The sequence below is a fragment of the Papio anubis genome, chromosome X (assembly GCF_008728515.1).
Source record: "Papio anubis isolate 15944 chromosome X, Panubis1.0, whole genome shotgun sequence".
NCBI lineage: Eukaryota > Metazoa > Chordata > Mammalia > Primates > Cercopithecidae > Papio > Papio anubis.
Window position 1 is genome coordinate 36696321 of NC_044996.1, and position 27623 is coordinate 36723943.

Here is a 27623-nt window from a genome sequence, read left to right on the forward strand (position 1 = left end):
TGCAACAACCTAATATTTCAGTTTTGATCTCATTATCTGTTATTCTTCTGTTCAGATTTTGGAATTCTTCCTAGTTCAATCTTAGTAAGTTTTATGTATATAGGAATTTGTCAATTTCTTCAAGCCTTTCCAATTTATAGGCATATAATTGCTCATAGTAGCCACTAATGATCTCTTGAATTTCTACAATATCAGTTGTAATGTCTCCTTTTCCATTTCTAAGTTTATTTGGATATTTTTTTCTTAGTCTGGCTGTTTGTCAATTTTATTTAGTCTTTCAAAAATGACTTTTTATTTTATTGATCTTTTGTAACTTCTTGCATTAATTTCTGCTCTAATCTTCATTATTTCTTTTCTTCTACTAATTTGGCTTTTGTTTGATTTTGCTTTTCCAAGATGCATCATTAGATTGTTCAATTGAAGTCTTCCCTCTTTTTCATGTAAGCACTTATAGCTATAAACCGCCCCCTTAGTACTGCCTTTGCTGTGTCCCATAGGTTTTGGTATACAGTGTTTCTATTATCATTTGTTTTGAGAAATTTTTCAATTTCCTTCTTGATTTATTCATTGACCCACAGGTCACTCAGAAGCATATTGTTTAGTTTCCATGTATTTGCATAGCTTCCAAAATTTTTTTTATTATTAATTTCTAGTTTTATTTCATTGTGGTCAGAGAAGATGCTTGATCGTATTTCAATTTTTTGGAATGTTTTAAGACTTGTTTTGTGACCTAATGCGGTCTATCCTTGAGAATGATTCATATGCTGAGGAAAAGAGTGTGTATTCTGTAGCTGTTGGATGAAATATTGTATAAATATTAGATTCATTTGGTCTATATTGCAGATAAATTCTGACGTTTCTTTGTTGATTTTCTGTCTAGAAGATCTGTCCTATGCTGAAAGTGGCTTGTTAAGTCTCCAGCTATTATTGTATTAGGGCCTATCTCTTTATCTCTAATAACATTTCTTTATATATCTGGGTGCTCCAGTATTGGGTGCATATATATTTAAAATTGTTATATACTCTTGCTGAATTAGCCCTTTTATGATTATATAGTGATCTTCTTTGTCTCTTCTCATAGTTTTTGTATTGAAATCTATTTCGTCTGATATAAGTATAGTGGCTCATGCTTTTTCTTTGTTTCCATTGGCATGGGATATCTTTTTCTAACTCTTTGCTTTTAGTCTTTGTGTGTCTTTACAAATATATTCTGTGAAGTGTGTTTTTTGTAGGCAACAGATCAAGGGGTCTTCTTTTTTCATCCATTTAGCTAGACTATGTCTTTTTATTGGAGAGTTTAATCCATTTACATTGAATGTTATTATTGATAAGTAAGGACTTATTCCTGTCATTTAGTTACGTGTTTCTGGTTGTTTTGTGTTCTTCTCATCCTTCTTCCTTTCCTTCCTGTCTTCCTTTAGCAAAGGTGATTTTCTCCTGTGATATGATGTAGTTTATTGCTGATACGTTTTGGCTGTATCCCCACCCAAAATCTCATGTTAAATTATAATCCCCATAATACCCACATGTCAAGAGAGAGACCAGGTGGAGGTAATTGATTCATGGTGGTGGTTCCCCACTGCTGTTCTCGTAATAATGAGTGAGTTCTCACAAGATCTGATGACTTTATAAGTGTTTAGTCGTTCCTCCTGTATTCATTCTCCCTCCTATCACCTTGTGAAGAAGGTGCCTTGCTTCCCCTTCTTCCATGATTATAAGCTTCCTGAGGTCTCCCCTGCCATGTGGAACTGTGAGTCAATTAAACATCTTTCCTTTATAAATTACTCAGTCTCAAGTAGTTCTTTATAGTAGTGTGCAAATGGACAAATACACTTGCTTTTCACGTTTTGTGTATCCATTGTATGTTTTTTTAATTGAGGTTACCATTAGGCTTGCAAATATTTTCTTATCACCCATTTTTAATATGAGTACAACATAACACTATTTGCTTAAACAAGCAAGCAAAAATCAAACTAATAATAACTCCATGCTTTAACTTTATCCCCCTGCTTTTTAACTTTTTGTTTCTATTTATATCTTATTGTATTTACTATGTCTTAGAAAGTTGTTGTAATTATTATTTTTGATTGCTTCATAGTTTATTTTTTCTACTTAGGATAAGAATAGTTTACATACCACACTTATAGTGTTACAACAGTCTGTGTATTTCTGTGTACTTACTATTATCAATAAGTTTTGTGCCTTCAGGTGATTACTTATTGCTTATTAATGCCTTTTTCTTTCTAATTTGGTGTCTTGGCATCGAATAGTTGGGTATATATTGTAGGCTTCACTGTCTGAGCTTATTTGTAGCTGTCCTTGTTGCGAAAGCTTTGCAGATATTTGTAAGGGCTTGGGTATTGTGATCTAAGCTTTTTCTGCTTCAGGGGGCCTGCCAAGCCTAGTAATACTATAGTTCTTGTAGACTCGTAGAGGTACCACCTTGATGGTAGTAGAGAAAATCTTGAATTCTCTGGATTATAAGACAGAGACTCTTCTTCTCTTCTGTTACTTTCACCCAAACATTCAGCATGTCTCTCTCTATTCTGAGCCACCTAAAGTTGTGGGTGGAGTGACACAAGCACCCTTGTGGCCACCATCACTCTGAATGCACTGGATGAAACCTGAAGTCAGCAGATTGGTGGGTCTCAACCAAGGTTTGCTAGAACTAGTCCCTGGCTTCTGCCTATGTTTACTCAAGGCCCTGGGCTCTACAAAGAACAGGTGGCAAAGCCAGCCAGGCTTGTGTCCTTTCCTTCAGAATAGCAAGTTTCACCAGGCCCCGGATGAGTCTAGAGTTGCCAATCAGGAGTCAGAGTGTAGAGTGAAAAACGTAGAGGCCTACCTGGTGTTCTATTGTATTGTGGCTAAGATGGCACTCAAACCATAAGATGCAGTCCTTCCCACTCTTTCCTCCTGTTTCTAAAGGTACAGGAACCTTAAAGCCACCACCACCCAAGGCCATGAGGAGTAGTGTCAGACTACCACTGATGTTCCCTTAAGGTGCAAGGTCCCTTAGGTCAGCTTGTTGTGAATGCCGAGTGGCAGGGCAGTGTGCTGCCCCTTGGCCCAGCACAGGTACAGAAATGCTGTCTGAGAGTCAAATCCTGGAACTGGGGACCCCTAAAGTACCAACAAAGTCCCATCTACTTTTCTCTCTAGATTTCTCAAGTGGAAGGAGTTTTGTCCTCTAGCCACCATAGCTGGTTATGTGTTGAGTCTTCCCTGAAGCTTGGAAGTCTCATTGAAAGCCCTTGTTGTAGTGCCTGGGTATTGTTGCTGGTTACTCAGGGCTAAAGGTCTCTTCAGTTAGCAGGTGATGAATGCTGCCAGGACTACATCCTTTTCTTCAAGGTAGCAGGTTCCCTTCTGGCCCAGGGTGTATCTAGAAATGTCATCTGGGAGCTCGGGCCTGGAATGAGGGCCTCATGACTCTGAACGATGTCCTGTCCTGCTGCGGCTTGGCTGGTATCCTAGATGCAAGACAAAGTCCTTCTCACTCTTCCCTCTCCTCTCAAGTAGAAGGAAGGGATCTCTTTTGGGACCATGAACTACGCAGCCTGGGGTTAGGGGAGAGGTGGTGCCAGCACTCTCTTCACTGCCCCAGCTGGCTTTTTAGTATGTCATTTGTCCCCCTAGTCCACTGCCTCTGACCATAGCTCAGCACTAGGGTTCACCTAAGATTTTCAGTACTTACAGCCTAGACTGCCTTTCAAGTTTACCTGGAGACACAGAATACTGTAGCTTTCAGTAGCAAGGTTTGCAGACACTCCAAGTTCCTATTGCTAGCATTAGTTATTCCCCTCTGACTAGGGCTATTTTAAATGTTCCTTCTGTGGGCTGGCATCAGCTGCATTTGGTCCGATTTTCCTTTCTCCTCTAACAGGACAGCACTGAGTTCAATGTCTCATAATTTCATAATTGCTTTGTTCTCCCTCTGCCATTGCCCAGAAATGCACTCCACACCGTGTTGCTTTGTGGGGGTTGGGGAAGGGTGACATCAGCACCTCAGGACTGTTTTTTCTATCTCTTCAGTGCCTCTTCCATTGATATAAAGTTAAAACCAGATACTATAAGTGCTCACCTTACTTGGGTTCTTTTTTTTTTTTTTTTTTTTTTTTGAGACGGAGTCTCGCTCTGTCGCCTGGGCTGGAGTGCAGTGGCCGGATCTCAGCTCACTGCAAGTTCCGCCTCCCGGGTTCACGCCATTCTCCGGCCTCAGCCTCCCGAGTAGCTGGGACTACAGGCGCCCGTCACCTCGCCCGGCTAGTTTTTTGTATTTCTTAGTAGAGACGGGGTTTCACCGTGTTAGCCAGGATGGTCTCGATCTCCTGACCTCGTGATCCACCCGTCTCGGCCTCCCAAAGTGCTGGGATTACAGGCTTGAGCCACCGCGCCCGGCCACTTGGGTTCTTAAGAAAGTGTTTTTGTTTTGTTTTGTTTCGTTGTGTTGTGTTGTGTTTTGGTTTTTTTCTGTGTTGATAGTTGTTACTTTGGTATCCTTGTCATGGGGGATGATCGGTGGGGCCTTACATTCTGCCATCATACCCCATCTCTCAATGAGCACTTATGTCTAAGATAAAGTCTACCACTCTTCTGAATCAGTGGATCTACAATGGTAAATATCATGAGAACAAATCTGGGTGATGGTGAACATACATATTTATGGTCTAGGGTTTTTGATAACCTCAGTGTTGACCTATCATCTTTCTTACCACATAGGACATTATAATTATCAAAAAGTCATACTGTGAGATTTGTGCCTTTCAGTTTTCCACTTGATCCTGGCCCAACTTTCCTGCTGCCTTAGCTGACTCCAGCCTCGGGACCTTTAAGAGAATCCTCACTTTGCTCAACTAAAATAATTATCAGCTAAAAATAATCAACTCACTACTTTTATGGTTATCAGTATCATTGGGCAAAATGTACCCAATACCCAGTGAGATGATGCTAAAGATTTCACAGACAATGCAAAGTGACAATGAAAGATGGTAAACCTAAAATTTAAAAACTATTTTTTGAAAACTGCTTTCCTGCCATTTACTTCTCATCAGACAGAAGCACAGAGCTATCCTTGTGTCCTTAAATACATAATTGAGAGAATATAGCTGGTTACTTATCTTTAGTTTGCTTTTCTTAAATTGGAGAACAAAGTGTTTTTCTTTCCAAATTGATTATTTGTGGTACAGATGAATCTAAATCTGTAAGCGTTAATATCCACTATTCATTACAAATCACACTGCCTCACTAAATGGGAGAAGACTGTGTTAATACTGTATTCTTTGTTCATTATGGCTTACTACCAGAAATCGTGGACTGTTGAGCTATATAAGTTGTTAAAATTTTCTGCATGTCAGAAACAAAATACCTAAATATTTAAAGATTTCCAGACTGACAAATCTTTAGACATGGATAAAAATTCAATCCTCACGGAGCCAAGTCAAACCACAAGGTAGGTTAGCCTTATTTCTAGAGAGGAGCAGTAAGAAAAAAAAATTTAAATATATTAAACGTTATGCGTATTACTTGTGTGCAATCGTTACATACTGTCTTTAGCAAAGAGCAAAGGGATTGGATCCTATCTCAATGACCCTCAAGCTAACATACAGTTTTATGTTGTTAGGCTATTTCTACATCCAGGCAGGTCGCCCAGAGCAATACTGCTTTTCTGAGTTAGAAACAAAGAATTCTATTTGAAGAAGAAATTCTGCGTAAAAGATGTACTCATAAGCCTCTATTTTTAGTCAGAAATTTATACTTAACAGACTCATAGAATCTTAAAACTAAAAGGTATTTGAGAAAACATCTAGTCTACTCTCCTTATTTTTCTAGATTAGGAAATTTAGGCCCGAGTAAGGGAAGGGTTTTGCCCAAGTTCGTATGGCTAGTCAGTGCCAGAAACTGGGATTAAAATCCAGGTCTTTTCATTCATAGTCCAGGAGTCTTTTTATTAAATGTATATTGCTTCTCTTCCCTTCAGAAAGGAAATAAACTGTGGTTGTTAGAAACACAATCTTGAGGGCTAACTTGCATGAATTAAGCTCCTTATTCTGTCCCCTTGCTAATGTGTGATATATGGCAAATCAAACTCTGGTTCTCATTTTCTCACTGTAAGATGAGGATAGTAATACTGTTTATTTCATAGGATTGCTGTGGGGTTTAAATGCCTCAAATAATGTAAAACACTTAGGACAGTGTCTGCCACATGGTAAGCTGTCAAAAGTGGTATTATTTTATTATTATACTATTAAGGTAATTGGTTTAATAAAGATAGCATTTTTTGACAGAATATTTAAGAACTATCTGATATTTTGAAATAGTGAATAAAGAAACAGTAAATGGAAATGGCAACAGACAGCTTTAAAAACACCAGCCTATTGGCAGAACTACATTATTTAAAGGCGCTGTCTGGTCCCTCAAGACATACCTAATGTCAAAAAGGGAGCATCATTGCTTCTGCACAGATTTCAAGTTAATTTCACCTGGTTAATATTTCTCATACAAACTTAAGTAATGCATTTTTATTACCACAGAGCTACTCACACTTGTAGATATGCCAATATCACTTGTTCCTGAGAGACCTAGTCTAGTGCTACTGGTCTATGAGCTGTTCGTTACTCATCTGCAATTAGATATGGAGCTTGCACCCATGTGTAAATAAACAGTCACTAAACACACTGTTTATCTATGTAGATATAGGTAAAGATATACATATAGACATAGATATATTGTGTATAAATATAGATTTGGTATATATATTACATATAATATATACAGCTATGTATAATTATATATATGCATATACTTTATATATAACTACATATGAATATGCATATTATATATATACATATATACGTTAGTAGCAAGACTTTTTGATAATGGAAGTGTGCATTAATTCACATTCCAGCACACACTCCTAACTTCTAGGTGGATCAGAAAATATTCATTGAGTGGAACTGATCTATGCATTGGCCCTCAGACCACACTTTAATCAATACTCTCCTAGACTATGTTATTTAGGGTACTCTAGCAAGAGACTGCTTTAATTTATTGGCTCTTTCTAAAAGATCTGGCACCCACTTAGCCTTCCAGAATTGTACTTGTAGGTAAGAGGTATATTCTAATATAGAAAAGTTGATAACTTGCTGACAGATCCATGCCTATCAGATTTGTGAGATACCATTCATATAACTCAGTCTTTCTGGAAAATTCCTATGGTTTGCCTTCTTATCTAATAATGGCACTATAACTTTTCCAGAAAACAAATCTATAAAATTGTACTTATGGCTGTATTAAAGTGCAAACGTTAATCACTAACACTTGCATTTCAATATCTACCTGATATTAAGTGACATTTTAAAATGAAATAGCAATGAATGCAAATGAAATAGAGAGCATATGACAACAAGAAGAAAACATGGCTTTGTTTTTAATTTTGTACAGGTTTGTATATTACCTAGGTTTCTCTTTTGCTTTTTTCCCAAGAAGTGTGGTGGATGTTTTCTGTAATATTGAATTTCTGAATCATTACTTTTTAGGGATATTTTGAACTCCTAGAATAGTGCCTGTAGTTTTACCAGAACCTAATTCACGGAAGTTATTGGTCTTTCTTCTTCACTTTCTGCTTTCTCCAAGAGAAGCAAACATCTAGTCCTAAAACCCTGATTTTACAATTCTCCCTCAGAAAAGGTCAAGGTCCTAAGCAGCTTATAACTATTTACATAGTTTAGTGGTGGTTGCCTTCTCTTTTTCTCAGAGATTCTCTTTGCCTTTACTCAAATACTTGCCTCCAAAATTTATTTAATTTTGGAAACAGCTGGCTTGCTCCATTATTAAACAAATACAATCTACTCCTCCTGGGTTTCACTTTTCACACTGAAACAGTTTTGAGGGCAGAAATTGATTCTGTACCACAGGGTTTCCAAGTAGATGGAAAGAAACATTATTACCAATGTTCATCACTCAGCTTTGTTCTTCCCAACAACTCATAGCACTCCCCCAAAGCATCTACTTGCCATTGGTTTATACTTTTCTTTTTGTTAGGAATATTTACTGTTACTCTTAAAACCAGTGCCAGAAGAAGGACCAAGAAGCATTAACCTATTAGGAGCAAAGACTCTGGAACCTGCAAAGAAACAAAAAACCAAAACAAACAAACAAACAAACAAAATGAAAATGCATGTGGTAGTCATTAATGTTATCTGCTAAATATTCCAATTCTGTCCGCCTTCTGACTCATGATAGGGTTGTACTATCTGGACTCTTATTGTTGTGCAAGGTTGTGTGACCAGTTCTGGCCAATAGCTTGCAAACAGTAGTGACATGTGTTACTTGTGGCTGAGTACTTAACCAATATATTAATTAGAGCTCTCCTTCCCTCTGCCATGATAATAAACACTGCTCCAGCAAGTGGCTATTTCGTTATCCTGGGTCCTAAGAAAAGACAATGTGAAGGAGAGACCCTTGCTTACCCCTGATGAATACACAGCATGGGCAAGAAATAATCTTTAGTTTTTTGAAGCCACTGAGATTTGGGGGTGTGTTACTGAAGCACAGCTTAACCTGTCCTGATGGAAACATCTTTCTTTATGTAGCCTTTCTAAAGACATCCCCACTACTTATCTTTGTTTGCAAATTTAAATGGAATTAAATGCCATTTTTCTATAAACAATATGGCATATATATAGCAGGGTCAAAGGGAAAATGGTAATCCTGGAGTTTTGATTTTTTATTTTGGGAGATATTTTAGATGTGATGCAGAAATTTCGCTATGCTTGGTAAATTATCAAATGGCATTCTATCTACATAGGTTTTGCTTAATATGTATTTCATGAGGTAAAGCTGCACAAAGTAAGCTCTGGAGCAATTGACACAAAAAATAATAAAAATAATGGTAGACTTAAAGCCAGACATATCAGTAGTTAATTTAAATATAAATGAACTAAACGCAACATAAAGGGCAGAGATTTACTGCACTGGATAAAAAAAAATAAAAAGACCTAAAGAGATGCTATCTACAAGAGATATATTTTAAATTTAAAGATATAGATAATCTGAAGATAAAATGATGGGAAAGGATATACTATGTAAACTCTTAAGTTTCACAAGTGTGTCTGAGAAAGGCCCAGAAATGTACTCTGGAAAGTATTACAGTTGGGTAAATGAGAAAGAGAAAAAAGATATTCAAGCAAAGTACAGCTTTTAATTGTTTTCAAATGCTAAGCATTCTTTTATATATTTTTAAATAATTGTAGGTGTTTTTCATGTTGAAAGAAGAAACATCTGGAGCCTTTTGAGAGAAGGCAGTCATACAAAAAAACTCATAAAATATTAATATTTAGAACACAGAGGACTTGAAAGTCATTTAATCCAGCACTTCCAAATGACATAGAAATGCCTCTTATGGTATGTTGAAAGGTGGCATTAAAAAACATTTTAAGAGCTATGAATTTCATAAGATTCACCAGGAAACACTATAGCAAGCACATTACAATCATGATTTCACCAATATTATTTACTTATTATTACCTGATAATTATTAGGTAAATGATAACAAATATGGTATTCAAATATGGTAAAAATAATGAAGGTGGTAAGAAAACAACTAAATGACTAAATTCTTTGATTGAACCCAGTTCTCTCATGGGAAAAGCTGAGGCCCAGAGAGAAGAAATAACTCACTTGCCTAAGGTCACACAGTAAGTGAATGGCAAGCCTAAGTCTAGAAACCAATTCTAATATTCATTAGAGTGCTTTTTCCCCAACTATACTATTTAAGAAGCAGTATTAATTAGCTGGATATTTTAGAACATTTTCTATCTTCTTTCTGTCTTCTATTTAGAGACAACTAAATAATGTGTTGTTATGTACTTACTAAACATTGTAACCTGCCTAGACAGAATGAGTTCAATACAGATTCAGCCAAATTTCTTTGTCCATCTCCACCGTCTGTCTTACTCACTGGTGGTTGATGTTAACTCTGAAGTGCTAAAGTCCTGACCCATCAAAGAGCAATTATTTTACTGGTAATCATTACAAGTGGTAATGTTTTCCCCTTGTAAACATTTTTATATGTTTATTATCTCTCCTCCCCGTTAGAATGTAAACTACATGAGACAGGGACTATTTTGCTCACTACTTACATACTCAGAATCTAGAATGGTGCCTTCCCTATAGTGAGCGCTAATTAATTATTTGTTGGTTAAATAAATGTGAAAGATCAAGATAATAATGTAACCCCCAAAACAGAGGTTATATATCTTGGCACATGTTCATGTGTCATTAATTCAATAGAAGTAGCTATTTATTCATTTAAGAAAATATCGGTACAGTATCTGCCATGTGGCAGGCACTGTCCTGGCATGAATAATATAATAATGAATGAGACAATCATGACATCTCTTTTCACAGAACTAACTTTCTACAAGAAAAACCTCAGACTAGCAAATATGATCAAATGTGTTAAGTTTTACATTAGGTATATGTTTAAAGGTGCTATAGGAGGCATATAGGGGGTACACTTCACCCAGACATGAAAGCAAGGAAAATTTAAGCTGAACATGAAAGATGAGTGCAATTATTCAGTGCAAAAAAGCTTATGATTACTTACCACTGCAGTAATACCCCAGAGCCCGCCTAGAAAAAAATACCGTATATGTGAAATGTCTTGTCTGCCCCTCCCTTTTTCCCATGAGTGTCTCTGACAGATTTCTACCTTGTGTTCTATTTCCGAAGGGCCTTGCCCTCAACTGTGCTACACTATTGTAATAGCTGAAAAAAGTTCAAGGCATTTTTTCTTCCAGAGATATTCTAAGAAAACATAGAATTACCTAATCTTTGTATCCTTTTCTCAACTATAAAGAGAAATTTAACATGCTTTAATGACAACTTATATTTGTAGCATTGTTCAGAGAAGTAGTCCTGGAGCTATACAGTCCACTGTTCAGCCACTTCTTTTAAAAATAGCATTTTATTGGAACACTGCCATTCTAATTTACACATTGCTTATGGCTGCTTTTGCCCTACAATGATAGTATGTAGTTGCAGCAGAAACTGTATGGCATCTCTGAGCTAAGATAATTGCTATCTGGTTATTCACTGAAAAAGTTTGCCAACCCTTAGTTTAAAATTGTGATTCTACCCTTAAAATACTTAATCATTTTTACAATGGAGAATTAAATTTACTGGCATATTTGGTCAATTTCTCTACTCATTACAGTTTTCAGAAATACACCTTGCTTCTGTGTTTACTTTTCTTCTTTTTTAGATGTATCTTTTAAAAATGCTTTTAGTAAGAACTTATAATAAACTTTCTTACTCATTGCATGTTTGAAAATGCCTGTATATTGGCCTTGCTCACAAATGATCATTTAATTGAGTATAAAATTCCAAGTTCACAATCTTTTCTCACTCCTAGTACTCTGAAGGTATCGTTTTATTGTCTGTGGACTCTTTTTTTTTTTAGTTGAGAAAACAGCTCAGTCTTTTGTATATTATCTGTCTTTTCTTTGTAATATTTTTAAAGAGTCTCTCATTAACTTCTTGCTCTGCAGTTTTATAAGGTTTTCCTAGGCATAGATTTATTTTTATTTAGCCTATTTGGTGCTTAGAATGCACTTTCAGTCTAAGAAGCTCGTTTTAGTTCCACAACATTTTCAGCTATTACATCTTCAAAAAGTTCTTTCCTTTTTAAAGTTTTATTTCATTTGTAATTATATATATATAATTGCATATATTTATGAGGTACAATGTCATGTTTCAATACATGTATACATTATGGAATGACCAAATCAGGCTAATTGACATATCCATCATCTGACATACTTATCATTTTGTTTTGGTGAGAAGATTTAAAATTCCCCCTTTTAGCTATTTTTAAATAGACATTATTATTAACTACTGTCACCATGCTGTGCAATAGGTCACCAGAACTTACACCTCCCGTCTAATTGAAACTCTCTACCCTTTGATCAACATCTCCTCTTTTACCATCCACCCTCCTCTCCAGCCTCGGGTATTCACCATTCTACTCCCTACATCTATGAATTCAGCTTTTTATATATTCCACATATAAGTGAGAGCATACAGTGTTTGTCTCTCTGTGCCTGGCTTATTTCACTTAGCATAATGTCATTTGGGTTCACATTGTTCCAAGTGACAGAATTTCTTGCTTTTTTTTCTCTTATCATTAGTGCTTAATAATTTTTAAAATAAATACACTTATGAATGAATAAGTATTATTCCTGTTTATCATGGGATCTAGGATAAAGTTATAGATCTAAAACTATTTTCATTGAAACACAGCACAATGTTCAAAGAAATTGAAACTCATTCTCCATTCTGATTCATGGGTTAATGCTCTGATGATTACTATTGCTTCATCCACAGTGTTCTTCATCTTGAAAATGTGAAAACACTAGTTTTTTTTTTTTTTAATATATGAAAGAGTATTTCAAAGAGTAATTTAGTGAGGGTTTCTAAGTAAAATATTTCATTTGCTACGGCTTTTATTTTATTCATGTACATCTAATAAAGCTTTGTCAAAATGACAGCCTTACGTGCCCACTTAAAATAATTGATGTTCCTTGAAAAAAACAACTCTAAAGAATTTTACGTAGCATAATGGTGGCCATCGCTTTTTTCTCCACTTCTTAATTATGCACTAGCATCAAGCTTCTTGATCAGGGGAGACCTGTGAGATGCCAGCACAGTGTACAACTCCAGAGACTCCTCTGATTCTGCAGTCCAAATGGATGATAATCCCCAGGTGTGAGATAGTGCACAGCCATGCAACTGTGGCACTGGAAAATACAGTGAAGAAAAACACTGGTGAGTGCCCAGGACAGAACAGAAAGATAGCATACAAATGAAATACAGTTATCTATGCAAATTGTATGTCTTTATGTGGTTGGCGTGGACATGCTCCAGACACAGATTAAAGAAGAGACATAGGATACAAAGAAGTGCTTACAACTGGTTCGAAAAGTTCAGGAGAATTTTTCACTGTGAGCAGGAATTATCAAAAGCAGACAGCTCTTTAGAATTAACAGCATCAATTACTAGTGACTTTAGAACCTATGTAATCTGGGAACTGAAAAGATATTAGATAAGGTTCACAATCTGAGAGCCTATGTTGAAAGGTGGGAATGCTGCCAACTTCAGACAGGGCAGAGAGTACAAATACAAGTAAGCAGCTGGAAAAGAATTGTGCTCCTAAGAAAGTTAGGTGGGAGGTTCTTGTTTCTTTTTTGTTTTTAATTCTATGTTTTTGTGACAGGTTCTCTCTCTGTCACCCAGGCTGGTGTGCAGTGGCACGATCACAGCTCAGTGCAGTTTCAAATTCCCAGACTCAAGTGATCCTCCCACCTCAGCTTCCCATGTAGCTGGGACCACAGGCAAGCACCACAATGCCTAGCTAACTGTATTTTTTGTAGAGAAGGGTCTCGCTATGTTGCCTCGGCTGGTCTCAAGCTTCTGGGCTCATGCGGTCCTCCTGCCTCGGCCTGCCAAAGTGCTGGCATTACAGGTGTAAGCCACCATGCCCAGCCAGGCTCTTGTTTCTAATAGCCCTTGGCTCTCACAATTTTCATTCTTCTTTTCTAGGAATCTTCCACCAGATGTTTCTGTACACTAAAACATGAAATGTGAAGAACTTAATATGTAAATTTAAATTAATTTAAAAATTACTCCCACTATTTTAATTTCTGCATTTACAGGCCTGGAGCCACAATGTCACAGGTATTTTATAGATGAGTATTACTTTTTTGGGGGGAGGGAAATCTTTTCTTGGTACGTAGCATATCTTTTTAAAAAATATTATTATATTTTAAGTTCTGGGATACATGTGCAGAACGTGCAGGTTTGTTATGTATATATACACGTGCCATGGTGGTTTGCTGCACCCATCAACCCGTCATCTACATTAGGTATTTCACCTAATGCTATCCTTCCCCTAGCGCCCTACCCCCAGCAGGCCCTGGTGTGCGATGTTCCCCTCCCTGTGTCCATTTGTTCTCATTGTCCAACTCCCACTTATGAGTGAGAACATGTGGTGTTTGGATTTCTGTTTCTGTGTTAGTTTTCTAAGAATGATGGTTTCCAGTTTCATCCATGTCCCTGCAAAGGACATGAGCTCATCCTTTTTTTATAGCTGCATAGTATTCCATGGTGTATATGTGCCACATTTTCTTTATCCAGTCTATCATTAATGGACATTTGGGTCGGTTCCAAGTCTTTGATAATGTCAACAGTGCTGCAATAAACATACATGTGCATGAGTCTTTATAGTAGAATAATTTATAATCCTTTGGGTATATACCCAGTAATTGGATTGCTGTATCAAATGATATTTCTGGTTCTAGATCCTTGAAGAATCACTGCACTGTTTTCCACAATGGTTGAACTAATTTACACATGCACCAACAGTGTAAAAGTGTTCCTATTTGTCCACATCCTCTCCAGCATCTGCTGTTTCCTGACTTTTTAATGATAGCCATTCTATCTGGAATGAGATGGTATCTCATTTTGGTTTTGATTTGCATTTCTCTAATGACCAGTGATGATGATTTTTCTTTCATATATTCATTGAACACATAAATGTCTTCTTTTGAGAAGTGTCTGTTCATAACCTTTGCCCACTTTTTGATGAGGTCGTTTTTTCCATTCTTATAAATTTGTTTAAGTTCTTTGTAGATTCTGGATATTAGCCCTTTGTCAGATGGATAGATTGAAAAATTTTCTCCCATTCTGTAGGTTGCCTGTTCACTCTGAGGATATTTTCTTTTGCTGTGCAGAAGCTCTTTAGTTGAATTAGATCCCATTTGTCTATTTTGGCTTTTGTTGCCATTGCTTTTGGTGTTTTAGTCCTGAAGCCTTTGCCCATGCCTATGTCCTGAATGGTATTGCCTAGGTTTTTTGTCCCGGGTTTTGATGGTATTAGGTCTTATGTTTAAGTCATTAATCCATCTTGAGTTAATTTTTGTGTAAAGTGTAAGGAAGGGATCCAGTTTCTCTTTTCTGCTTATGGTTAGCCAGTTTTCTTAACATTATTTATTAAATAATCCTTTCCCCATTGCTTGCTTTTGTCAGGTTAGTCAAAGATCAGATGGATGTAGATGTGTGGCATTATTTCTGAGGCCTCTATTCTGTTCCATTGGTCTTTATATCTGTTTTGATACCAGTACCATGCTGTTTTGGTTACTGTAGCCTTGTAGTGTAGTTTGAAGACAGGTAGCATGATGCCTCCAGCTTTGGTTTTTTTTGTTTGTTTGTTCGTTTTTTTTTTTTTTTTGCTTAGGATTGCCTTGGCTATACAGGCTCTTTTTTGGTTCCCTATGAAATTTAAAGTAGTTTTTTATAATTCTGTGAAGAAAGTCAATGGTAGGTTGATGGGGATAGCATTGAATCTATAAATTACTTTGGGTATTATGGCCATTTTCATGATATTGATTTCTTATCCATGAACATGGAATGTTCTTCCATTTGTTTGTGTCCTCTTTTATTTTGATGAGCAGCGGTTTGTAGTTCTCCTTGAAGAGGTCCTTCACATCACTTGTAAGTTGTATTCATAGGTATTTTATTGTCTTTGTAGTAATTGTGAATGAGAGTTCACTGATGATTTGACTCTCTGTTTGTCTATCACTGGTGTATAGGAATGCTCATGATTTGCGTACATTGATTTTGTAACCTGAGATGATGCTGAAGTTGCTTATCAGCTTAAAGAGATTTTGGGCAGAGATGGTGGGGTTTTCTAAATATACAATCATGTCATCTGCAAACAGAGACAATTTGACTTCCTCTCTTTCTATTTGAATATGCTTTATTTCTTTCTCTTGCCTGATTGCCCTGTCCAGAACTTCCAATACTATGTTGAATAGGAATGTTGAGAGAGGGCACCCTTGTCTCATGCCGGTTTTCAAAGGGAATGCTTCCAGCTTTTGCACATTCAGTATGATATTGGCTGTGAGTTTGTCATGAATAGCTCTTATTATTTTGAGATACATTCCATCAGCACCTAGTTTATTGAGAGTTTTTAGCATAAAGGGGTGTTTTTTTAAAGGCCTTTTCTGCATCTATTGAGAAAATCACGTGGGTTTTGTCATTGGTTCTGTTTATGTGATGGATTATGTTTATTGATTTGCATATGTTGAACCAAGCTTTCATCCTAGGGATGAAGCTGATTTGATCTTGGTGGATAAGGTTTTTGATGTACTGCTGGATTCAGTTTGCCAACATTTAATTAAGGATTTTCGCATGGATATTCATCAGGGATATTGGCCTGAAATTTTCTTTTTTTGCTGTGTCTCTGCCAGGTTTTGGTATCAGGATGATGCTGGCCTCATAAAATGAGTTAGGGAGGAGCCTCTCTTTTTCTATCACTTGGAATAGTTTTAGAAGGAATGGTACGAGCTCCTCTTTGTACCTCTGGTAGAACTCAGGTCTGTATCCGTCTGGTCCTTGGCTTTTTTTTAGTCTGTAAGCTATTAATTACTGCCTCAATTTCAGAACTTGTTATTGGTCTATTCAGGGATTCAACTTCTTCCTGGTTTACTCTTGGGAGGGGTATGTGTCTGGGAATTTATCCATTTCTTCTAGTTTTCTAGTTTATTTGCATAGAACTGTTTACAGTATTCTCTTATGGTAGTTTGTGTATCTGTGGGATCAGTGGTGAAATCACCTTTATCTTTTTTTTATTATGTCTATTTGATTCTTTTCTGTTTTCTTCTTTATTAGTCTGGCTAGGGGTCTATCTGTTTTGTTAATCCTTTCAACCAACCATCTCCTGAATTCACTGATTTTTTGAAGGATTTTTTGTGTGTTTATCTCCTTCAGTTCTGCTCTGATTTTAGTTATTTCTTGTCTTCTGCTAGCTTTTGAATTTGTTTGCTCTTGCTTGTCTAGTCATTTTAATTGTGGTGTTAGGGTGCCGATTTTAGATCTTTCCCGCTATATCCTGTGTGGATTTAGTGTTATAAATTTCCCTCTAAACACTGTGTCCCAGAGATTCTGGTATGTTGTGTCTTTGTTCTCATTGGTTTCAAAGAACATCTTTATTTCTGCCTTCATTTTGTTATTTATCCGGTAGTCATTCAGGAGCAGTTTGTTCAGTTTCCACATAATTGTGCAGTTTTGAGTGAGTCTCTTAATCCTGAGTTCTAATTTCATTGCACTGTGGTCTGAGAGACTGTTTATTATGATTTCCAATATTTTGCATTTTCTGATGAGTGTTTTACTTCTAATCATGTGGTTAATTTTAGAAAAAGTGTGATGTGGTGCTGAGAAGAGTGTATATTCTGTTGATTTCAGGTGGAGAGTTCTGTAGATGTCTATTAGGTCCACTTGGTCCAGAAGTGAGTTCAATTTCTGAATATCCTTGTTGATTTTCTCTCTTGTTGATCTGTCTAATATTGACCATGGGGTGTTAAAGTCTCCCAATATTATTGTGTGGGAGCCTAAGTCTCTGTGTGGATCTCTAAGAACTCACTTTATTAATCTGGGTGCTCCTGTATTGGGTTCATATATATTTAGGATAGTTAGCTCTTCTTGTTGCATTGATCCCTTTACTATTATGTAATGCCCTTCTTTGTCTTTTTCAAAGACTAGCTTGCAACCCATGCTTTCTTTTTGCTTTCCATTTGCTTGGTAAATCTTCCGTCATCCCTTTATTTTGAGCATATGTGTGTCTTTGCATGTGAGATTGGTCTCCTGAATGCAGTACACCAGTGGGTCGTGACTCTTTATCCTATTTGCCAGTCTATGTCTTTAAAATGGGGCATTTAGCCCATTTACGTTTAAGGTTAATATTGTTATGTGTGAATTTGATCCAGTCGTTATGATGCTAGTAGGTTTATTTTGTCCATTAGTTGATGCAGGTTCTTCATAGTGTCGATGGACTTTACAATTTGGTATGTTTTCTGCAGTGGTTGATACCAGTTTTGCCTTTGCATTTGTAGTGCTTCCTTCAGGAGCTCTTGTAAGGCAGGCCTTGTGGTGACAAAATCTCTCAGCATTTGCTTGTCTGTAAAGGATTTTATTTCTGCTTTGCTTGTGAAATTTAGTTTGACTGGATATGAAATTCTGGGTTGAAAATTCTTTTCTTTAAGAATGTTGATTCCTGACTTTTTAATAATCGTCATTCTAACTGGTGTGAGATGGTATCTCATTGTGGTTTTGATTTTCATTTCTCTGATGGCCAGTGATGATGAGCATTTTTTCATGTGTCTTTTGGCTGCACAAATGTTTTCTTTTGAGAAGTATCTGTTCATATCTTTTGTCCACTTTTTGATGGGGTTGTTTTTTTCCTGTAAATTTTTTAGAGTTCTTTGTAGATTCTGGATATTAGCCCTTTGTCAGATGAGTAGATTGCAAAAATTTTCTCCCATTCTGTAAGTTGCCTGTTCACTCTGATGGTAGTTTCTTTTGCTGTGCAGAAGCTCTTTAGTTTAATTAGATCCCATTTGTTGATTTTGGCTTTTGTTGCCTATCAGGGAAAAAACCCACCCCTGATATTGATTGTTGGTTCTTTTCTATTCCCTAAGTGTCTCAGCTGGTTTGAGAAATAAAGGGAAATAATACGAGAGAGAAATTTTAAAGCTGGGTATCCGGGAGAGACATCACACATTGGCAGGTTCCAGATTCTCCCAGAGCCATAAAACGAGCCAGTTTTTATTAATGATTTTCAAAAGGGGAGGGAGGGCATGAATAGGGTGTGGGTCACAGAGAACACATACTTCACAAGGTAATAAAATATCACAAAGGAAATGGAGGCAGGGCAAGATCACTGGACCACCGGATAGGGTGAAATTAAAATTGCTAATGAAGTTTCAGGCACCCATTGTCATTGATAACATCTTATCAGCAAACAGGGTTTGAGAGCAGACAACCTGTCTGACCAAAATTTGTTAGGTGGGAATTTCCTTGTGCTAATAAACCTGGGAGTGCTACAGGAGACCAGGGCTTATTTCATCCCTTTGGCTTTGACTGTAAAAGACGGTCGCCTTAAGGGGGCTGTCTATAGACCTACCCTCAGGGTGCATTCTCTTTCTCAGGGATGTTCCTTGCTGAGAAAAAGAATTCAGTGATATTTCTCATATTTGCCTTTGAAAGAAGAGAAATATTGCTCTGTTCCATCTGGCTCACCGAAAGTCAGTTTAAGGTTTCTTCCCTTGTTCCCTGAACATTGCTGTTATCCTGTTCTTTTTTCAAGGTGCCCAGATTTCATGTTGTTCAAACACAAATGCTCTACAAACAATTTTTGAAGTTAACGCAATCATCACAGGGTCCTGAGGCAACATTCATCCTCCTCAGCTTACGAAGATGACGGGATTAAGAGATTAAAGTAAAGACAGGCATAGGAAATCACAAGGGTATTGATTGGGGAAGTGATAAGTGTCCATGAAATCTTCACAATTTATGTTCAGAGATTGCAGTAAAGACAGGCGTAAGAAATTATAAAAGTATTAATTTGGGGAAGTAATAAATGTCCATGAAATCTTCACAATTTATGTTCTTCTGCCACGGCTTCAGCTGGTCCCTCTGTTCGGGGTCCCTAACTTCCTGCAACAGTTGCCATTGCTTTTGGTGTTTTAGACATGAAGTGCTTGGCCATGCCTATGTCATGAATTGTATTGCCTAAGTTTTCTTTTAGGGTTTTTATGGTTTGTGGTCTAACATTTAAGTCTTTAATTCATCTTGAATTAATTTTTTTTATAAAGTATAAGGAAGTGGAGAGGATGTGGAGAAATAGGAACACTTTTACACTGTTGGTGGGACTGTAAACTAGTTCAACCATTGTGGAAGACAGTGTGGCGATTCCTCAAGGATCTAGAACTAGAAATGCCATTTGACCCAGCCATCCCATTACTGGGTACATACCCAAAGGATTATAAAACATGCTGCTACAAAGACACATGCACACGTATGTTTATTGCGGCACTATTCACAATAGCAAAGACTTGTAACCAACACAAATGTTCATCAATGATAGACTGGATTAAGAAAATGTGGCACATATACACCATGGAATACTATGCAGCCATAAAAAAGGATGAGTTCATGTCCTTTGTAGGGACATGGATGCAGCTAGGAACCATCATTCTCAGCAAACAATTGCAAGGACAAAAAAACCACACACCGCATGTTCTCACTCACAGGTGGGAAATGAACAATGAGAACACTTGGACACAGGAAGGGGAATATCACACACCAGGGCCTGTCATGGGGTGGGAGGAGGGGGGAGGGATAGCATTAGGAGATATACCTAATATAAATGACGAGTTAATGGGTGCAGCACACCAACATGGCACATGTGTACATATGTAACAAACCTGCACGTTGTGTGCATGTACCCTAGAACTTAAAGTATAATAAAAAAAATAAATAAATAAAAAGAATGTTGAATATTGGTCCCTACTCTCTTCTGGTTTATAGGGTTTCTGCAGAGAGATCTGCTGTTAGTCTAATGGGCTTCCCTTTGCCGGTAACCTGACTTTTCTCTCTTGCTGCCCTTAACATTTTTTCCTTCATTTCAACCTTGGTGTAGCTGATGATTATGTGTCTTGAGGTTACTCTTCTTGAGCAGTATCTTTGTGGTGTTCTCTGTATTTCCTGAGTTTGAATGTTGGCCTGTCTTGCTAGGTTGGGGAAGTTTTTCTGCCTAATATCCTGAAGAGTGTTTTTCAACTTGGTTGCATTATCCCCATCATTTTCAAGTACACCAGTCAAACATAGGTTTGGTCTTTTCACATAGTCCCATATTTCTTGGAGACTTTGTTCTTTCCTTTTCATTCATTTTTCTCCAAACTTGTCTTCACACTTTATTTTATTAAGTTGATCTTCAATCTCTGATATCCTTTCTTCCCCTTGATCAGTTTGGCTGTTGATACTTGTGTATGCTTCATGAAGTTCTCGTGCTGTGTTTTTCAGCTCCATAAAGTCATTTATGTTCTTCTCTAAACTGTTTATTCTAGTTAGCAATTCCTGTAACCTTTTTTCAAGGTTCTTAGCTTCCTTGTATTGGGTTATAACATGCTCCTTTAGCTTGGAGGGTTTGTTATTACCCACCTTCTGAAGCCTACTTCTGTCACTTTGTCAAACTCATTCTCTATCCAGGTTTGTTCCTTTGCTGGAGAGAAGTCATGATCCTTTGAATAAGAAGGGGCATTCTGATTTTTTGAATTTTCAGTCTTTTGGGGCTCATTTTTCCTCATCTTCGTGGAGTTATCTACCTTTGAGTTTTGATGATGGTGCCCTTTGAATCGGGTTTCTGTGTGGACGTCCTTTTTTTCATGTTGATGCTATTCCTTTCTGTTGTTAGCTTTCCTTCTAACAGTGAGGCCCCTCTGCTGAAGGTCTGCTGGACTTTGCTGGAGGTCCACTCCAGACCGTTTGCCTGGGTATCACCAGCAGAGTCTGCAGAACAGCAAAGATTGCTGCCTGTTCCTTCCTCTGGAAGCTTCTTCCCAGAGGGGCACCCACCAGATGCCAGCCAGAGCTCTCCCATATGAGGTGTCTGTTGACCACTGCTGTGATGTGTCTCCCAGTCAGGAGGTATGAGGATCAGGGACCCATTTGAGGAGGCAGTCTGTCCCTTACCAGAATGCAAGTGTTGTACTGAGAGATCCGCTGCTCTCTTCAGAGCCAGCAGGAAGAAATGTTAAAGTCTGCTGAAGTTGCACCCACAGCTGCCCCTTCCCCCAGGTGTTCTGTCCCAGGGAGGTGGGAGCTCCTGACTGAAGTTGCTACCTTTCTTTCAGAGATGCCCTGCCCAGTGAGGAGGAATCTAGAGAGGCCATCTAGCTACATTGGTTTGCCAAGCTGCAGTGGGCTCTGCCCAGTTCAAACTACCTGGTGGCTTTGTTTACACTGTGAGGGTAAAATCTCCTACTCAAGCCTCAGTAATGGCAGACACCCCTCCCCCCACCAAGCTCGAGCATCCCTGGTTGACTTCAGACTGCTGTGCTGAGTGGATCTTAGCTTGCTGGTCTCCATAGGGGTGGGATTTGCTGAGCTAGACCACTTGGCTCCCTGGCTTTAGTCCCTTTTCCAGGGGAGTGAACAGTTCTTTCTTCCTGGCATTCCAGGCACCACTAGGGTATGAATAAAAACTCCTACAGCTAGCTTGATGTCTTCCCAAATGGCCACCCAGTTTTGTGCTTGAAACCCAGGGCCCTGGTGGTGTAGGCACCCAAGGGAATCTGTTGGTCTGCAGGTTGTGAAGACTGTAGGAAAAGCATAGTATCTGGGATGGAGTACACCTTTCCTCATGGCACAGTCCTTGGTTTCCCTTGGCTAAGGGAGGGAGTTCCCTGACCCCTTGCACTTCTTGGGTGAGGCAATGCCTCACCCTGCTTTGGCTCACCCTCCGTAGGCTGCATCCACTGTCTAACTAGTCTCAGTGAGGTGAGTAGTGTACCTCAGTTGGAAATGCAGAAATCACCTGCCTTCTGCATTGATCTCGCTGGGATCTGCAGACTGGAGCTGTTCCTATTTGGTCATCTTGCCAGCCACATCAAATTTATTGCTTTTTAAAGATTGAATGTATTATGTGTGTGTGTGTGTGTGTGTGTGTGTGCGCGCGCCACATTTAAAAAATGTGTTCATTCGTTGATGGGCGCTTTGGTTGTTTTCATATCTTGGCTACTGTGAATAATGCTAAAATGATCATGGGATTGAAGATATCTTTTCAGCACATTGATTTCAGTTCTTCTGGCTACATACCCAGAAGAGTGATTGCTAGATCGTATGGCAATTTTACTTTTAGTATTTTGAAGAAACCCTATAGTGTTTTTCACAACTATACTAATTTACATTCCCTCTAATGGTGTACAAGAGTTTCTTTTGCGTTACATTCTTACCAACACTTGTTATTTTTTGTTTTTTGATAGTCTAATAGATGTGAGGTGATATCTCATTGTGTTTTTTAAAGTTTTATGTTTAATTAACAAATAATTTTACATATAAATGGGGTACAATGTGATGTTTCCACACATGTATACATTATGGAATGATTGAATCAAGTTAATTAACATATCCTTCTTCAAATATTATCATTGCTTTGTAAGGAAAACTTTTAAAATCTCAGAGTCCATTTCTGCCATTCCATTTATTCCTTTCTGGAAGTTTTGTGAGATAAGTATTAGAAATTATTGATCTATCCTTCATGTCTCTTAATGTATCCTTCATATATTTTTAAATTATTGTCTCTTATTGCCATATCCTGGGTTAATTTTCTCAGAAATTTCCTCCAATTCATTAAGGATTTATTCAACTCTGTTGAGTCTAGAACATTTTCTTATTTCAATGACTGAAGAAAGTGATGAGACCTATTCATGCCCTTAGGGTTAAGCCTGGATCAGACCATACATCTTGTTAAAAGCACTTTTAATTTTTTTACCCCACAGCAGCTAGGCCTCTAGCTGCCTCTGCCTGCTTTGAAAAAAAGAACCTAGAAGTGGCTTCAGGCTCACTTACTGTTTTATTCTTTTCTTTTGTGCTATTTCTGGTTCTCAGAGATAACCATATTATTTTTGATCACAGTTACATCCTTTTGTTTTTTCTCTTCTTATATTTATACATCATAACTTTGTGTTTGGAATAGAGAGGTAATCAAAGAATGAATTCATTACACCATCTCAAACAGATGTCTCTTTCTAGAAGTATTTGTACTTAATAGAGACCATTTAAGAATAAATGCCTCCAATAATATAAAATAATCATAACTGGGTCTCTTGAGGAAGCATGGCTTGTTGTTAAGGATTTAGGAAAAGGGTCCTTATGGAAGTCTTCAAACTGTATGAAATAAACAACTGCATCTTTTAAGGATGGACACAGCAATGACATATGCAACCCCCTATCATATGGGTTTTTCCACCTATATTAAGATTCTCTTGAACTCAATTTTATAATATTTGGAAGTTTAAATAATTCCTAAATATTTCTATGGATTTCAAGGGACATACATTCCCATGATTGCCTTTAGTTGTGGACTCTTACTTTTAAGTGTGCTCTCTTCTATAATGTCCTAGTTCAGGCTCTTCCATCCAAACAAATCTTTTTTGCTTTCCATCTACAAATAATCAAACAAAACAAAAGTCCTTTGATATGCAAAATCTACAAAGCCTGGGAAAGAAGATTTACACTGAAGAAATAAAACTGTTTCCAAATGGAATGTTAAAACCCTCTGTTTCTAAGTCTTTCCCATGCACCCAAATGATTACAAGTAAAACTGAAGGATTCTTTATTAGATTAATGCCAATGTATTGGTTTTGATAATCAATTTTGTGGTTCTTACTTGTAGCTGAATGGTAGTATTAGGGTTTCTGCTTTTTGGTAGCTTTAGGGCTAGGAGGACAGTTGGTGGCATGTAGGAAATTTCAAATCATTCCTTGATGCCTTATCTGATTATAGGTACTTAGATACAGCTGAGTTTGGTAGAAAGAATAACACAAGGGCTGGGAAATAAAGGGAGAGAAATGTTCTTTAAACTCCGAGGCACGAGTGATATGCAGTTTATGTGAAGATGGTAAGTGACGATTTCTTTGATTGCAGTACATAGTCCAAGCAGTGCTAGAAAGCACAGTTATGAAAGCAAATGCTCTGGGATATTTATTTGGGAGGCATGGGTTCTGGATAATAATGGTTAACACCTCCATGATTCTTACCATGTGTCAGACAGATAATCCAAGTCTTTTGCATGTATTGACGAATTTAATTCTCATGACTTTTCCATGGGATGAGTACAACCATTGTTCCAATATTTATATTAGGAAACAGAGGACTGGCTTGGTTAGGCTACTTGGGCTATGGTCACACAGTAAATTTTAGGTAATTTTCCTCTAGAATATGTATCTTTTAACACTCCATTCTCCTTCTGTATTTGGGTCCTGGATCTGCTACTGAACACATATGTGACTTTAGGTAAGCTGCCTAGTTTCTTTGAATCAAAGTTTCCTCACTAGCAAAATATATTGCTATGAAGATTAAATAAGATACTACATGTAAAGAATTTAGAGTAATGCCAGACTCAAAGCAAGAACTCAGTGCGTACTACCTGCTATTTTTAGTAATAGTGGTATTGTTGGTTTTTAAAATATTTCATCCTTTTTTTCTCTCCCATTCCTGTCCTTTCCATCACTGACAACTGAAGAATGAGTATTAGAGGTGATCCAAAACTCACATCTGACAGAGAAGTAGCCAGAGGCCCTTTAAAAATGAAGCCTGCCTGAACATTGAGAGAAAGGACTCCAACCCCAAACTAGGACATGCCAAGGTGAGTCACAAAACTGTTCTCATCAAACTAATCAGTGGCTGCGTATTAGATTAGGGTTAGAATACAGTGAGATAAATATTAAGAATTTTTTATTAGATTTAATTTTATTTAAAACTTGTTTAACAAGATCCTTTAAAATCTTTTAAATGATGTATTTCTCAGAATCAATAGAAATATGAAAAGCATAAATTTAACTCAGTGTAGAAATGCAACATAAAGTAACAACCAGCTCCTACTTCCCCCATTAGATTGAAGCATATTAGAACACTGACAATTCACCATGGTGATCACACTCACACAATGTACACCTCTTTGATGAACAATTTATTACTATCTATCAATATTTTTAAGGCACATCCCCTTTAACCAAGCTATTCCATTCCTAGAAATGTATCTTACAGCAATGCTCACCCAACTGAGGAAAGATGCATGCACAAGGCTGTTTGCAGCTCTGTTTGTATTTGCAAAAAACTGGAAATAGCTTAAATGTCCATCAAGCCCTTTATACTGCTATGAATATGTGCAGTGCTTTCCTAACAGGCATCCCTCCAGCTAAATTTTTCTGCTTTAATAACTAAAAAAAATGCTTTCCATTCAATGGACTTGTCTATTGCTTTATGAATAAATCGCTGAGTAATTTCAGTGGTTCAATTATTGTTTTCATAAACCTGAGAAGAGTTACCGGAGGTATTATGATACCATATAAATGTCAAAGGGTGATTGAAAGAAACTATTTGTAGTGTTTAATCATTGCTTACTTTCATTTCTAGGCTATTTTCCTTGCTCTAAGTGTTCAGCAGAATCTTGTCTTCTTTTCCAAACTGATTTTTCTCTCCAAAGTTTCTTGTGTTTTTCTCAAGCTCTTACTGTCCTTCATCTAATACCTGAAGGGCTTAGTCATTGTCAAACTCCTAGGGAATTAAAAAAAAAGAAGAAGAAGTAAAAATAAATAATCCTGGAGGCTTTGGAATGGGAGAATTACCTATCTCTGTGAAAATGGTGACACTTTACCAAATATCAACCAGGCAATTTCTATGTAAGATGAAAGAGAGATGGCCAATGAAAGATTGGATAATATTTTGAAATAAGAACCCAGCATAATCCTCTAGGGAAGAAATTAAAAGAAATGTTTTATAGAGCCCTTTAAATGTTCAATTAAGTTTATTTAGCAACTTTTTTCTAATTATGGCATAACTATTCCGAGTAGAGATATCATTGCTTTATCCTGGATATTTACAATTGTGTCTGAAAACCCATTTGTCCTTGGGAGACTAGCAATCAGCAAAGCAGATGATGAAGCCATAAATCTATGGAATCACTTTGCCAAATATCAGCATCTCGTCGTTATGGTGGTGAAATGAGTTCTTTTACAGAATGCTATTGAATACGTCTCACAATCACCATTTTTCAGTGGCTTAATCTACACTGTGAGTTGACTTAAAAATTTTCCCTGAAGCTTTGGCTATAAATAACAAATCACAGAAGGACAAAGCTGAAGAATAAAAAAAAAGTTGGAATAGATTTTATTTTAAATATTTCAATTTGTGAATTTCTAAAGCAAGATTATGTATTTGCAGTCACTTCTAGCCACTATTTATGCATCTGTGCTCAAGAGAGGGAGATAAAAATAGTATGATCATATTTAACTCAGAAAAGCAATAAAAATCACCTCTTTGTTCCATCATCACTTCTTTTTATTTTAGTTATTTAAAGCATACATAAATATATCATAGATTGCTACCATTGGACCTGAGAATAAGATCTCAACAATTTACAGAAGAACTTCAATGAATATTGTACCTTTTCATACATAAGAACATACTGGAGACATCAGGGTGCAAATTGAAAATACTTTTACAATTAGGTTCCTTCCTTCTATCTACTCAAAATAAAGCCATTCTCTCCCCCATCACCAAATATACACACATATTTTGATTTAATCATTAACATCATAGACTTTTTTCATTAAATTAAACCCATGCTAAGGTAGTCAAATATCCCAAATTGCTTGGAACTACGCCACCATTCATCTTTTTACTCAAGTAGTCAACTGCCTGCATGTTGCTGTATGCCAAATAAGTTTGAAGTAGCAAGTTTTAGGGTCTTACTCTGTTGCCCCGGCTGGAGCATAGTGACACAATCATGGCTCACTGCAGTCTCACTTCCCTGGGGTCAGTGGGGGCTCCCTCAGCCACCCAAGTAGGTAGGACCACATGCATGTGCCACCACGCCAAGATAATTTTTGTAGTTTTTGTAGAGATGGGAAATAAAATCATATTCTGCTACCAGGTGAAATATTTTCAATTCTATTGCTAGAGTTCGATTTCTTATTTGTCTATCATTGCTTATTGTAAGT